The sequence below is a fragment of the Rhipicephalus microplus genome, chromosome 5 (genome assembly GCF_043290135.1).
Source record: "Rhipicephalus microplus isolate Deutch F79 chromosome 5, USDA_Rmic, whole genome shotgun sequence".
Classification (NCBI taxonomy): Eukaryota; Metazoa; Arthropoda; class Arachnida; order Ixodida; family Ixodidae; genus Rhipicephalus; species Rhipicephalus microplus.
In genome coordinates, this window is record NC_134704.1 from 204,846,558 (window position 1) to 204,863,408 (window position 16,851).

General features: G+C 40.4%; 1 long non-coding RNA gene across 1 annotated transcript; it reads right to left on the bottom strand.

The window, feature by feature from the left end:
* Positions 1-733: 733 nt before the first annotated feature.
* LOC142818100 (uncharacterized) lies at positions 734-12,450 on the bottom strand. Its single transcript, XR_012895569.1, has 2 exons — positions 10,820-12,450; positions 734-2,314 (listed from the first exon to the last, which is right to left on the bottom strand). It is a non-coding gene; the product is annotated as an uncharacterized LOC142818100 (long non-coding RNA).
* Positions 12,451-16,851: the final 4,401 nt, after the last annotated feature.

Below are 16,851 nucleotides of genomic sequence, written 5' to 3' on the forward strand. Positions count from 1 at the left end.
AAATTACGTTTATGTGTAAGTTGAAAGCAAATAAACATTTCTTGTTATATGGCAATTGTTATCATTGCAATTTTTGTTTAAAAGAGGAAAATGATTTTTGAAGTCTCCTATTGAGGGCCAAGGGGAACTTCGGAACGGAAGCTGTCGTATATCAATTGCAGAAAACAGCCATCATAAGAAACTTTCAAAAATTCATTTTTACTTTAAGACAAAGTGTAATCTTATAACTTGCCATATAAAGAGAACTGCTTCCTTGCTTTTGATGTGGCAAAAAAATTGCACTAATATTACTGAGCTTCATGCACTACACACAATCACCTTTACTTAATACCTAGACCGAATTTGGTGTAGAAGAGGCAGTATTTTTGAAACACTTTTTACTTTTTACAAACAACACCCAGACGACATCCTGGGAAGTCGGGAAGGCACCAACGTGGCCTAATATTTTGTTCTCTGCGATATACTTTACCATTTTGCTGTTTTCAGAAAAATACAGTAAACGAGCACAATATTTTTTTTTTCAAAACACATTTAGGACGGTTGGCAAAATGGCTGGGATGTTTGATGCGTAATTGCCTCACTGCAAGCATTTATTCTTCCGAAGCTCAAGCTATCACCTCTCTGTTACTGCCTCCCTCACATACAATGCCTGCATAGGAAAAAAAAAAGAAAGGCAGGTCCGACAAAGTTCACAAGGCAAGATATTTTCATGTTGGATAAATTCATTCCCATAAACAGCAGCAAAATAAAATTTATTTTGAGTAGTCCAAGACACAAGCTATATACCAGCATACTAAGAGCCAAGCACAAACTTTTCATTTGAACATGTGTGGTGATCGACAGGAAGCACTTATTGCAAGACTGATCAGTCTGTAATTAACTGAATGAAGCACAATGCACTGTTCAATCCAACACCACATAGGCATCTTTGCTATAGCAAAACCATGTGTCATACTAGATGGGACAATGCAAATGTAACAAAAAGGTGAAAAAAGAAAACAAGGGAAAAAAAAAGATGAGAAGGAGGAATGCAAAGTAGGAGCAGTTTAGCACTACTTTTACTTTGCATCCCCTTTTCTTTCTTCTTTTTCTTCTTTTCTGTCATTTATCTTTTTTTTTGCTTCCCTTACTCCCAACCTTCGACAGGAGAACACTTTGTATCAGCGCAATCTAACTTTAAAAGAAGCAAGGGCTGCACTTTTCTGCGTTATAGGTTTTTTTTTTCAGACAAACATTTCCAACAGGCACACACGCCTACACCAAAAGATGATGTAATCACTGACCCCATTTAAACTAACACGCCAAGGATGACAAGGTGACTTCTAAAAAATAGGTCCTCCTATCGCAACATCGGCCAGCCTGTCTGAAGCACTTCTACTGTTCACCCTGATTACCCCACTAGATCTTTCCATCTGTAGACTCACATCTTCATTTTTTAAAACACTAAGACGAGCTTACATTGATGAATACGCACGAAAGTTTAGTGATGTATCATGTATCAGATTAAGGAAATCTGTTAAAAAATTATTGATAGCTTGCTTCCAGGCTTTTTATACTGCAGCCTAAAACTTCGTAATGTCTTCTATGCTCATGAACCAGATTGACAACATAATGCACAACATGCTTAAGAATACCGCGAGGAACAAGATAACGACAAAACGACCAGCCACACAAAATTTTCGCTGTACATGTTTATAAAATGTTCATGTACCCCAAACGAGGTGCTTATGATACAAGCAGAAAAAACCTACAAGTAGGGCCTTGGAGTCTTCTGGAAGTAGACGTGTTGCATTTTTTCTGTAGAGGGCTTTACCCCCATGAGTGAGGAACAAAACTCTTGTATAATGAAGAATGTTGGCAGCTATCAGTTATAGAAAAACCTAATGCAGCTAATCTTCCTTGACACATCTGTACATTTAGAGAGCTGACGTAGCTTCTGTGATTGTGGCAGTAACTCCAACAGGACCAGTGCGAAAATTGGCACTACTTGGCTAGACAAATGTCCAAGCATGCCTGCTTGACTCCCTCTAGCCATCCTAGCTGAATCTGACACATGATTTCTTAACTGCTGGCTGGACAAAAACAAAACCACTGAAGCACTCATAATACACAGCGCGAAGTTCCTTAGGAGTGGTCAACTTCGTCTTCCGCGATGAAAGAGCAGCACAGTGTACTGATAAGGCACTCCTTACAATGGTTTTCAATGCCCCACAGTGACCTCGCTGTTCCTGTCGAAGAGAGCTTCGGGAGCTTGCATAATGCTTGCTCTTTTCTGGGGGCTGCTGCCGCTCCTCGTTTTCAGCTCAAGGTCAACCTGCACAAAGTTGTAGACGAGGCTTTAAGAGTTGTATATAATGATATACAAATTTTCGCTGAACACACATTTCCTCGTGGCACACTGAGGAATTTCTTATAAAACTTAAGGCCTCGCATATGCAAACATTTACAATCGATCCGAAGATGCACTCGACTCTAAAGGAGCAAGTTTGTTATGTAGTGTATATAAAGAGAGGTCATTCAGCACAACCACAACTACAGTTGCACACGAAAACGACATTTTACACGATCCTGTTTATTTACAGGGTCCATTTTATTTTATTTACACGGTCCATTTTACACGGTCCTGTTTTACACGATCTGGTCTGCATGAACTCTTGAACCGGGCACCATATAGGTTGAAAGACACACACAGAGTTTGAGACATAGTTTCCCGCGGAGCATCCTCTTGCAGTATAACAACACATCTCAATCTAGTTAGTTGGTCAGAATGAGGTGAAAACAGCTCGCACTTGTATAGCACGGGCAGAAGGAATGACGCCTGCACCCTGTGCTCCCTGTACATTCTTGTTGAGGGTGCAGTTTTCACCTTTTTCTTATGCAATTTCGCATTTATAACATTGTTCGCTGCATAATCTTTGTGGCAATAAAGTGTGTGATACCGTCATGTGTATCCCATGTAATTTATAAAAATAGAATACAAGATAGCCTGATTCAAAAATAACAAAGTGCATCCAGCGCCATGTCCTGTAGCCATTTTTTAGGCGAGTGGCAGAATGATTTATTCTTCAAAACATATCTTACTTGTAACCACTACAAGAGCTAACTCGTACACTCGCACATTCTGTTTGCCTCTTCAGATTATAAGGTACCTTTTTAACACCAGAAAATCTTCAAGAAGAGTAGAAGTGTTGTGAATGGGAAGAAAGAAAAGTAGAAGAAAAAAAAGATAACCTGCCCTGTACAGAGACCGAGCCTGCGAACTTCGAATAACATGTCCGATGCTCTATCAACTGAGCTAACATGGCGGCTATCCCTCTTCCATTTAGTATAGTATATATGTGCCTTTATACATGGAAGAGTCAGTCAGCGCTGCTTGTTACCATTATGGAGAGTGTGGGACACCTTTTTTTTTGCCTACTGGCAATTACATTACGATTGCAATTACGTTACGATTACTTCCAATACCCCTATACTTCTTTGGCAGCATTATGCATCTGTCAGTTCTCAGAAAATCTGCTAGTCACAAGAGGTGGCAATGGTTCGCCCTCCCAGCTAAAGGCATGTACTTGAACACATGCACAACTGATCAAAAAAAAAACAAACAAGTCACACACCGCTAAGATTACTGAGATTCACTGTTTCAGATTCATGAGTAACTGAAAGAACTATAAATTTAGGGGTTTGTTGTCTTCGTTGAACACATTATAATAAGAACTAGCAGAAAAGGATGCCAAACAAACTATAGGGGATGTTATAGAAAGTAACTTTAACAAAATTGTGAAAAGAAAAGTGAACGAAAACGTAACTTGGCAACGTTTTTCGACAATTGAATTGACATTACTTTTTATAACATCCCTATAAGTTACTGGGTAATGTTGTGGGGTAATTCTCATTATTAGAGTGGTGAGTAGGCTGACAAAGAAAGTATATAGCATTGATACTTCTTTTGAACACCTAATAGTTTGAGGACCTTAAAAGAGCGGAAGCTACTTGGAGTAGACCAGAATATTTAGTTGGAGCAAAAAAAAAGTACACACATTTTCACCAGGCTTTTTAACACAATTTGAGACATAAAAGTGTATGCTGCCAGTAATGTTAAGTACCATTACTTTTGTCACATTATGCACTGTAGCAGGTGTAGTTAGAGTGGTGATAGCAAAGGATTAGTCAAGCACGCCACCAACTGTGTTCACATCAATGGTCGCATATTTTAAAAATAAACCTGCTGTATAATAAAAAAACTTTCAGATCATTTTTGATTTTATCCAAATCAAGTTAAATCGACTGGGTAAGCAAACCATTTGCATAAAATAAAAAGGCATAAAGTGATTGATGTATTATAACTAAGTGAACAATTTCAGCAATGCAGGGCAAAGTGACAACAGTTCTATTAAAAACCCCTCTCATTATAACATGCATGAAAAGCACCACACCAGAATATTTTATAGTGCATGTAATATCGAGACTACTAGACTGTCTATTGACCTTTTAGAAGAAGGGTATTTCCTTCACGTTCAAGGGGCAACCACTTAGCCTTTTCCTGAGCTTTTCTGTGAATATTTCCTGAATTTCAGATATCATTAGGATTGATTTAGAGTGAACAGATTTTGCTTACGCATTGAAACCTAGTTCTGTATGTAACTGTAATTATGGGTGCCGAACAGCCTCCAAAAAATTTTTAAATTTTAACTGCAGCAGCACAACAAGCTATGGGTGGCCAAAAAGTAGCTAGAAACAACACCTTTACCTCTTTGAGCCTTTTGGAAGTGTTCAGCTTCTCAGTGCTCACCTACAACATTTTTTTAAATACGTGTTTGTGTGCCCACTGCTCTTGCTCCTTGTACAGTGAGGAGGAGCACATGGCAGGAAGAGTCAAGAAAGAAGCATAGGGAAAAAAAGCGAAATATGCGAGGACCTTTTTTGTATCGTACAATGTGTGGAACATTGCTATCGAAAACATATAGACAAATTATCACAGCTATGCATCCATTGTAGTTTGGTGAATAATGTCAATGTTATTCCAGGAATCAGCGACCACATGGCTGTTGTTGCAGAAATCAAAAAAGAATGTAAAAACACCTCAAATAGTGCGGCAAGAAAGGTTTTTCTGTTCAGTAGGGGTGACTACACAAGAATAGTTGAAAAGCTAGAAGATTATTTGCCCGTGTTTGAATGCCTATCTGAACACTACAGTATGAATGATTTATGGCTTAGCTTTAAGGACAAGTTGTTAGCACTCGTAGATAAGTATATACCTGCGAAACAAGCCGGAGAGCTTCGTAAACGCAAGAAGCCATGGATGACGTCCGGTATTTTGAGATTAATCCGGAAAAGGCGACGGGTTTTTGGTAAATTAAAGAAATCTGGAAGCAATGACCACGTGAAAGAATTACAAGCATTAACGGAGCAGTATAAATCATGTGTGGAAAGCGCAAAAACGAAATATTTCGAAGGGCTCAGCAATAAAATGAAAACTAATTCAAAGTGTTTCTGGCATTATATCAAAGAGTGTGGGACTGATCATGTTGGAGTGGCTGAACTAAGCTTTAATAATATGGTTGTAGTTGATGAGGAAGCAAAAGCTACCTGTTTAAACAAATATTTCCAGTCTGTGTTCTTGCCCAAGCTTGACGTTCCTTCAAAACCACCCCCAACCACGATTCCGCTGATGCCACCGGTAGAACTGAGTGTCCGTGGCATATGTTCTCTTCTAGAAAACCAAGATGAATCCAAAGCAGTTGGTCCTGATGGCATCTCTCCTCGTATTCTAAAGCGATGTGCACTGCCAATTTCCCTTTACCTTTATATAATTTATTCAAAATCCCTTTCAACGGGAACTCTACCCGAAGATTGGAAAATTTCTCATGTTGTTCCGGTTCATAAGGGTGGCTCAAAAAAAGATGTAACAAATTATAGACCCATTTCATTGACGTCAGTGGCATGCAAAATTTTCGAGCACATTTTATCCAAGCACATATTGACCCATCTTACTGATAATAATGTATTAATAAATGAGCAGCACGGTTTTCGTGAAGGTTTTTCTTGTACGACGCAACTTGTAGAGTTCTTTCACGAGCTGGCTTCCAACGTTGATGAAGGTGGACAAACAGATTGCGTGTTTTTAGATTTTCGAAAGGCCTTTGACACCGTGTCACACTCTCTTCTCCTGGCTAAATTACAGACTCTAAATTTCGACCCAAATGTGTTCATCTGGATAACCAATTATTTGCTGAACAGGCGTCAATGCGTTCTTTTAAATGGGAAGTGTTCATCCTATGTTAACGTTACATCAGGCGTGCCCCAAGGCTCTGTCCTAGGGCCTCTCTTATTTCTTATTTTTGTAAATGATATTTCTGTGGGTATTTCGTCGCGCATGCGTTTATTTGCCGACGATTGTGTGTTATATCGACAGGTTCAGAACAAAGGTGACTGTGCTTATTTGCAGAACGATTTGGATTGTATTGTACAGTGGTGCCAGAAGTGGCAAATGACGCTAAACCCCAAAAAGTGCGTTCATATGCGTGTTTCCAAAAAAAAGAAACCAATAGTAACGGCGTACACTATAGATACGCATATTGTTATTACCGAACCAACATGCAAATATCTTGGCGTTGTTTTGTCGCATGATTGCTCATGGAATGCCAATGTTGATCACGTTGTTAGCAAAGCGGCAAGGGCTCTAAATTTCATTCAGAGGAACCTAAGATTGGCACCCCGAACATTAAAAAATACGGCCTATCTCACATGTATTAGACCGATTTTGGAATACGCATGTCCTGTGTGGGACCCGATGCAGGCGAACTTGATTGATAAGCTTGAAAAAATACAAAACAGAGCTGCGCGGTTTGTTTTAGGGCGGTACGAGCGGAGAGACAGCTGCAGTGCTATGAAAGCTGAATTGGGTTGGGAATTGCTTTCTTTACGCAGGAAAAAACTGCGTTTGAAGTTTTTCTTTTCTGTTTTTCATGGGCGGACTGGGATTGACCGTCATAACTATTTCAGTGAACCCAGCTACATATCTAGTCGACATGACCACCGACGCAAAGTGAAAGAGTATCGAGCAAGAACGACCATGTTTTATAATTCCTTTTTTGTGATGACCATTAGAGATTGGAACCAGTTGCAAGACGAGCAAGTGTGCTGTATAAACGAAGAATTGTTTTATTCCAGTCTGTAACCCCCCTGCTGTAACGCCTTTGAGCAAAGCGGGGTACTCACTGAATAAAGAATAAAGAATAAAGAATACACAGCTGCAACACCACGACTAAATTTCAACCTTGTGTTGATTTAGGATCCCTTTATAGTGGCAAGCTAATGATATCTGCACTTGTTTGGCACATATTAAGATGCAGTGAAATGTGATATGGTAATCTTATTTAGAATGCACGTCATGTGGCTTCATTGTATATGTGGCCACAAGTAAGTTTGGAGTGGTCGGTGACAGACGTCACCGACCACTCCAATCTTAACTTGCCTTTGCTACTTGCCCATTATCATCCCAGCAAAAAATGAATAATTGAAGCTGCTACAGATATGTGCTAGCTTATGCTAAGGACCAAGTATGAAGGGTGTTTTGTCATTATTGAGATCAGTTATTTGTTCAAGATCACTTGCTGTCAAACATAAGTACATTGCTTTCGATGCATCAAGACTCAAATATAAAGCAAAAAGAAGTGTCTCTTTAAAAGGTACAGGCCACAAGGTGCAAGATAAATATTTTATATACTTGGGATGTAAGGCACGCACAAGAGGTGCTGCCATATTATACTTTTCCTTGTGTTGAAACGTGCTTGCTTTACTCACCCAACACATCTGTAAAGATGCCGTGAAAACATCAAGGAGCTGATGCAGCAAGGTTGAACACATGTCCAGGGATTCCATATTCCTAAGCAGCCCAACAGCCTCCACAGTCCTCAAACCATTTGTAAGATAGATATAGTTCTATCCAAAGTTCTTGGTTTACAGACACACATGCAAGACGCATAACCACTCTATAGGAAGTTTGCATGATAATGTGCTGGGTAGCAAAACGGATACCAATATCAAGTATCTCGGCCAGCCGCTTCTTTCTTTTCGTTCTTAATTAATCAATCTATGGTTATTAAGTGTTCCCCCAATGGGAAGTGTACTGGCAGTTCGGTGAAGAATTGCAATGTATTTCAAACAAAGTCTAATTCATGCCAAGTAAGCAAGTATTAGCGTTTTGTCAGCTGTTCGAGAAAAAAGCATGAAGTTTAGCTAAAACTCATGTTTTTTATAAACACCATGCAATTTGATATAAAAGTTGTGAGCATTATCTGAAGGAACACGGATTCATGTTTAATCAATGATTTCTCATAATGTACAAATATGAATGCAACTAACTGAATATGAAACGATAAATTTTGCTTGAGAATTTAGAGTTATGAACACTATCACACTTGCCAGCTGCATCTTGTCCAAAACAGCGGCAAGATAGGCTAGTTTCTGTAGGTCAGTAGTAATGAGCAGTGCAAAGTAACAGCGAGAAACACCAGTAACAACAGTATGGAGCAAGCACAGACTGCCAACTGTATAATTTATTACACAAAAGTTCGCCTGAATATCAGTCAGACAACTCATGCAAATGAAGGTCCAGTTGGGAATGAACAAGTTACGGAATCAACAATGCCTGCTTTCACTAACAGGACCCTCATTCGCATAAAGTACGCAGCGATAGGCCCCTACCGAGGTACGTCACAGCATGATGTCACTGGTACATGTAAAAGGTGTGGCTAGAAAAAAACTCCCGCTGGTGGCTCAGCCCGGTACAGTCGTGCGGTGTTTGGGGCAAGTTTTAATTTTTCAAAGCTTACACTTCACGTTACAATGTTGACATTAGCTGTAGTATGTGTCAGCAAACATCCAGCTGTGTGGTAAACTGTGTGGTAAAATATTTGCCACGCTGTCTGTTTATCTTGAAGAAGTGAACACACGTGGTGGCCCGTGCGAGGAACAGCGGCATAGTCTTCAAAAATGTGCACTGTTGATTGCGGCATGTAGTGTGCATTGAAAGGTATTGAGAATATTGGTTCAACTGAGCATATTGTGTGTGGTGTGTGCAGTGTCAATAACAATGTGTCTTGTTTGCGAAGACGTTAGCACTCATGGTAGGGACTGGTCGATGAAAAAACTTGATTCGACATTTTAGTCAAGGTAAATATGCACTTGACGCGACCATCTGCGAGGGGGTACATTTCGGTGTTTGCGCTGTGTGCAGAAAAAAATTGCATGGTCACCGGGCTGGAAGATACCATTTGCTGAAGCTGCATGTATGAATCGCCCCGACGAGTACGCAAGCCTAATAAAGGAATAACTCGTTTTATCGGAGGCCTCATATGTCTTCATGTATTAAGCAGAGATACTTGTTTCATATATACTCAGTACCATTACCGCTCGATATTCATGAAGTGACAATGCAAACAACAAGTTTGTGTGTTAGGTCCTAAGGGAGCAATATAAATATGCAAATAAGTTGTAGGTGTCAGATGCAGCGATGTAACTGTACAAAAGATTACGTATATATTAGACTACAGGTTTAGAATCGCATACATCTCAGTGGTCTATCAGGAACGTCACAAACAACTTCCTTGTGAACCCGCCCTTGCACAGAGGGAGGGAATGGCTGGCACGGTGCTCGAAGTGACGTCACACTATTTGCAAACATAGAGAGATTTCCTACTTAGGCAACATTTTGCACAATATATTTTTTAGATGCAAGGCTGTACTCATCCACATTGATCATACTGATGTCTTTTGTTGTTACTTTGTGCTGTGAGTTACTAGGCATTTAGTGAGTTACTAGGCACCATGATCTTGAAAAGCTAGTTTCAGTGTTCTCTCTCATATTGCTAACAACTGTGTTGTTGCATAAATTGGGCAAAAAAGCAACACAGAAAGGCTGTCACAATAAATACACCAACATGGGCGTTCTCCTGCAAACAAAAGTCGGCACTGGTCCTGTCATTACCCGTCTTCCTTCTCTCTTTGCCTTGTTTGTGCTGAAACAGCCAAACACCTGATGATTTAGATGAGAAATATTAACGCATCAAAACTATAAGTGCTTGCATCAGCAACTACACAACAGCGTGATAACCGCACCCCTGCCACACAGCAGCGAAACATATTTTGAACATGCTGGCAGTGCATTATTTTATAAAAAGCAACTCTGGCAGATTACAAAATCTCACATTGTGCATGCAAGTTTTCTTCAAAGTCAGGCGTACAATGTAGGTGCTGGCCGGTACATTATTAGTTACAAGCAAAGGCGTCTTGCAGGTACACAAGCAGATTGCACGAACACCTCTCTCTCTCTCTCTACACTAGGCACACACATTATATCTTTCAACAAGCACACGCCACTGTTTAGGGGCATAATAACGCTCTACCGTGAACGTATGCTAATCAACCCACTTAGGCGGTTGGCTAGGTGAATCGAGCCAAGTTACAAATTTTATCACCCGCGAACGTAAACAAAATGCTTCTTTGCATCAAATGGCACTGCAGGCTTCGTTTAATCAACAACGTAGCAAGCGCCGTGTGCGTCTTCCTCACTACATTGCACATATGAAAAAATCGATCACCATACACATGCATGTTGCCGCAGTTGTCTCGAATCAGCTCCAGTAAGGCCGCGTAGATGCGCCATGGCTCTGCTGGCGTTAGCGTTGTCAAAGCGAATCGGCAACCGCACTCGCAAAGGCGCGTAAGGTTGCCGTTTCACGACGCCTCGTTCGAGTGCAGCAACACACACTTGCACTGAGTGGCATACTTGGTCTACATAAAAAAGTGTCGCCCTTACCTTTAGTTTCTTTCACACTGTCCTGAGGGAAGCGACCACAGGCGTCAGCGTCACATCGGAGTCCTTCGAGCGCCCGCCCAACCCGCCGATTCTTTGGACGACTCGCACTTGATCCGCACTCGGACAACCGCGGGAATAGGGCGCAATCTTAGCACATCACACGAACGAGGAACGGCGCTTCCTTGCGTAAATTTAACATTTCGTGCTCTCGTGTGTAGCAGCGCGAACACATGAGACACGCATCGAAACGGCACGCCCACAGAAACAAAGAAGACTAACAACATGTGGCTTTAGCTGTGAATGGATTTGACTTGGATATCTGTGTGAGAAAAATAAAAAAAACATCTGTCGCTGCTATAAACTGAAAAAAATGTATGTTATCTGGCAAAATAACTTTAAAAGTGATAAACGGTTATTCAAAAATCAAGTTACAACTTATGAATATTTTCGCAGGTCTTTGTTTTGTTTTTGTTCCAGCAGACGACAGCCTCCTACTGCTTCTACGACAGACGTAGTGCGGTTTCACGTTCGGTGCGTGTCGCCGACGCAAAGCTCTACAGTAGTGATTGCACACACAGACATTGGTTAAATTTCTTTGCAGCACAGTTGAAGCATCTATGTAGAACTGAAGCATCAAGAGAAGCCCATGCGTCCTCACTTTATTGCGCTTTACATAGCTTGTATGTGTCCATGCAGCCATGATATGATATATTTTAAAGCATTTGTTTAACCTATAATCTTCTTATTCATTAAGGCTGGCCCATAAGTTGTGTCTTATGTAGCACTACAATTGAAGCGTAATCTGCATGGTGGTCTGAAACAATGCTTTTGAAGATCTCAAAACGACCCAGCTCTATACACGACCATCCGTGCATCAGTGATAAGCACCATTATGTGTTTGTACATATCAGTTGTGCTCTCATACCTAATTATTTTTCTGACCACTCCCTCTGCCCCTACCTCGTTTCTGTGGTGAAGCTGTGGCAAGTTGTGTATAGCTGCATTTATATTGTAGGAGCACATACTATCAATAAAAATTATTTTTAGGCTACATGCAATTAGTTTTCATAGATTTTCATTTTTTTTGTCGGTGCTCAGGAGAGCTAAGCTCATGGTCGATATTTTAAAATGACATTTCTCTTTGCCATTGTTAATGAGAACAGTTTCATTATTATTGACAAGTTCATTCACATTGAATTTAGTTCTCATTATTATTGTTTCTATTAAAAAACGAGCCCTTGAAGCTATGCTTTTTTGCTTGATTTGTTTTCGTGTGACAGCATGCAAGTAAAATGACAGTTATTGTCATTCCTTGTGAATGACACATTTTCCGTGTGACACACTTTAGCACCTGGTCATCTGCAGAAGTTGTATTCATTCTGGAAAAGGGCGAACTGCGGTGACTGACAACACAGACTAGCCTGCGTTATTCTTTTGTACTATATATGTCACTGTGCATTCATTTAAAACTTTATGGAGCTCGGATTTCCTGCTTAAAATGTGATTAGAACCATAGAGTTTCCACATTTTTGCAACAATCCACATGCCTTTCATACAATATTGCACATTTTCGTAAGCACCTTACAAAACATGTATATTTCCGCAAGACCTTACATTCTGCATTTTCCTTATGAAAGCTTCTGTACACTCCATACACTTTCCTTATGCTACATACGGAAAATATGTGGAGTTTTATGGAAATATAGGGAAGTTGTGTGGCATTTACGGAAAGCTTCTTATGGAGTATAAGGAAGGATAAGGAAATTGTATGGCGTATACGGACAGCTTTTTATGGAGTATACGGAAAGATAAGGAAAATGTATGGCATATATGGAAAGCTTTTTATGGAGTATATGGAAGGATAAGGAAAGATAAGGAAACTTATGGAGCATACGGAGAGTTCATGATGGAAGATATGGAGGGATAAAGAAAGTGTATGGAGTGTACAGAAGCTTTCATAAGGAAAATGCAGAATGTAAGGTCTTACGGAAATATACAGATTTTGTAAGGTGCTTATGAAAATGTGCAATAGTGTATGAAAGGCATGTGGATTGTTGCAAAAATGTGGAAACTCTACAGTTGTTCACATTTTCAGCAGGAAATCCGAGCTCTATAAAGTTATAAATGAATGCATAGTGAGATATATAGTACAAAGGAAGAACGCAGGCTAGTCTGTGTTGTCAGTCACCACTGTTCGCCCTTTTCCAGAATAAATACAACTTCTGCAGATGACCAGGTGCTAAAGTCTGTCACACGAAAAATGTGTCATTTACAAGGAATGACAATAACTGTCATTTTACTTGCATGCTGTCACACGAAAAACAAATCAAGCAAAAAAGCATACTTCAAGGGCTCGTTTTTTGGTAGAAACAATAATAATGAGAACTAAATTCAATGTGAATGAACTTGTCAATATTATTGAAATTGTTCTCATTAACATTGGCAAAGAAAAATGTCATTTTAAAATATCGACCATGAGCTTAGCTGTCTTGAGCACCGACAAAAGAAATGAAAATCGATGAAAACTTATTTCATGTAGCCTAAAATAATTTTTTATTGATAGTATGTGCTCCTACAATATAAATACAGCTGTACACAACTTGCCACAGCTTCACGACAGAAACGACGTAGGGGCAGAGGGAGTGGTCAGAAAAATAATTAAGTATGAGAGCAAAACTGATATGTACAAACACATAATGGTGCTTATCATTGATGCACGGATGGTCGTGTATAGAGCTGGGTCGTTTTGAGATTTTCAAAAGCATTGTTTCAGACCACCATGCAGATTACGCTTCAATTGTAGTTCTACATAAGACACAACTTATGGGCCAGCTTTAATGAATAAGAAGAATATAGGTTAAACAAATGCTTTAAAATATATCATATCATGGCTGCATGGACGCATACAAGCTATGTAAAGCGCAATAAAGTGAGAACGCATGAGCTTCTCTTGATGCTTCAGTTCTACATAGATGCTTCAACTGTGCTGCAAGAAATTTAACCAATGTCTGTGTGTGCAACATCGTCCATTTTAAACTATCCATATGTATATATAAAATTCCTACTGCGAGATAAGCTACGTAGCACTCCATAACTCTTCCTTTTATTAAGAGCAATTTTTCAAACAATCAACATTATTCATTTTCTGTCTAATGACTTCGTGGTCGCAATTCTTGGTTTGGCTTGATCACAATTGTGCAGCCCTTATTTTGGAGGAATCAAAAACATCAACCAAAATATATTTTGGAACTGCTTCTCGGTGATATTGCCTTCCCTCAACTGCCACAGCTTGAGATGAGTCATATAGCAAGTCTCGCGCATACCTAGGGCCTACCCTTGAAGAAACTGGTCCGGCTGTGAAATGCTCAGTTTTTTCTCAAATAAATTTTTTGGTTTGAGTTTTTTCACTTCTCGAGTCCCTTCACAATGAAGCAGACCCAATGTTCCCCTTAGTCCTTAGTTTTGTTATATTATGAAATAAATAAAAAATAATAATGAAAATAAAAATACGAATAACTGTTGCGCAAAAAACACAGTCCCACATACGTACTTGAACGCAATATTGCTTTTATTTTGTTTTAGAACCTAAGGCATTAGAAAAGATAACAGTACAATAAAAACGTTAAAAAAAATTAAACTTGGTGGGACTCGAACCTGCGCCGCTCAGTTGTGCTCGCGTACGTGAACTGAGTGCGTTAGCTTGCTAAGCTATTCGCGCTGAAGGTGGCATGTGAGTTTAAGTTATGTATATAAATTTGCTTTTTACACGCTATATGTTGGCATATTTATGTACAATATGCGATCGTATCTATTGTTGTGTGCATATGTTTTGGGATTGTATAAACGTCACATGCTTTTCGCATGTCTTTCAACTATAGATTGGTGCCCCGCCATTGATGAAAACAAGTATTTTACACCCACACACAAGCTTGAGCAGTTGAAGGTTGTTTCCCGGGGCTCTCTTGCGATTGAGTCGGCCACCACAGCGAATTAGAACGATACGCCATTAATCCCTGCATCTAGCTGTATTCCACTTAGTAGCTCTATCGCTTGATGACAAATCGAGCGCGGGGCGCGATGCTATTGCGCACGACCATGCCTCGCGTAGTGGCGACATCAGCTGATTGCGCTGGCCGGCTTGCTTCGATTTGCTTCAGAGCCAAGAAATGTCATACCTTGAAAGATTGCGCACTGCACTATGTTAAAATGTTACTGCTTTGTAGCCATCCTATGATTCATTGAGAATTGATAACTCTGATATCACAACTGTAGAGATTTGCGTCGGCGACACGCACCGAACGCGAAACCGCACTACGTCTGTCGTAGAAGCAGTAGGAGGCTGTCGTCTGCTAGAACAAAAACAAAACAAAGACCTGCGAAAATATTCATAAGTTGTAACTTGTTTTTTGAATAACCGTTTATCACTTTTAAAGTTATTTTGCCAGATAACATACATTGTTTTTCAGTTTGTAGCAGCGACAGATGTTTTTTTTTTATTTTCCTCACACAGATATCCAAGTCAAATCCATTCACAGCTAAAGCCACTTGTTGTTTGTCTTCTTTGTTTCTGTGGGCATGCCGTTTGGGCATAGAGAAAGAAGAAGTTTGGGTGCGTCTCTCATGTGTTCGCGTTGCTACACACGAGAGCACGAAATGTTAAATTTACGCAAGGAAGCACCGTTCCTCGTTCGTGTGATGTGCTAAGATTGCGCCCTATTCCCGCGGTTGTTCGAATGCGGATCAAGTGCGAGTCGTCCAAGGAATCGGCGGGTTGGGCAGGCGCTCGAAGGACTCTGAGGTCACGGCTGACGCCTGTGGTCGCTTCGCTCAGGACAGTGTGAAAGAAACTGAAGGTAAGAGGGACACTTTTTTATGTAGACCAAGTATGCCACTCAGTGCAAGTGTGTGTTGCTGCACTCGAACGAGGTGTCGTGAAACGGCAACCTTACGCGCCTTTGCGAGTGCGGTTTCCGATTCGCTTTGGCAACGCTAACGCCAGCAGAGCCATGGCACATCAGCGCGGCCTTACTGGAGCTAATTCGAGACAACTGCGGCAACATGCATGTGTATGGTGATCGATTTTTTCATATGTGCAATGTAGTGAGAAAGACGCACACGGCGCTTGCTACGTTGTTGATTAAATGAAGCCTGCAGTGCCATTTGATGCAAAGCAGCATTTCGTTTACGTTCGCAGGCGATACAATTTGTAACTTGGCTCGATTCAGCTAGCCAACCGCCTAAGTGGATTGATTAGCATACGTTCACGGTAGAGCGTTATTATGCCCCTAAACAGTGGCGTGTGCTTGTTGAAAGATATAATGTGTGTGCCTAGTGTAGAGAGAGAGAGAGGTGTTTGTGCAATCTGCATGTGTACTTGCAAGAGGCCTTTGCTTGTAACTAATAATGTACCAGCCAGCACCTACATTTTACGCCTGACTTTGAAGAAAACTTGCATGCACAATGTTAGATTTTGTAATCTGCCAGAGTTCCTTTTTATAAAATAATACACTGCCAGCATGTTCAAAATATGTTTCGCTGCTGTGTGGCAGGGGTGCGGATATCACGCTGTTGTGTAGTTGCTGATGCAAGCACCTGTAGTTTTGATGCGTTCATATTTCTCATTTAACTCATCAGGTGTTTGGCTGTTTCAGCACAAACAAGGCAAAGAGAGAAGGAAGACGGGTAATGACAGGACCAGTGCCGACTTTTGTTTGCAGGAGAATACCCATGTTGGTGTATCTATTGTGACAGCCTTTCTGTGTTGCTTTTTTGCCTGATCTATGCAACAACACAGTTGTCAGCAATATGAGAGAGAACACTGAAATTAGCTTTTAAAGATCATGGTGACTAAATGCCTAGTAACTCACAGCACAAAGTAACAACAAAAGACATCAGTATGATCAATGTGGATGAGTACAGTCTTGCATCTAAAAATATATTGTGCAAAATGTTGCCTAAGTAAGAAACGTCTCTATGTTTGCAAATAGTGTGACGTCACTTCGAGCACCGTGCCAGCAATTCCCTCCCTCTGT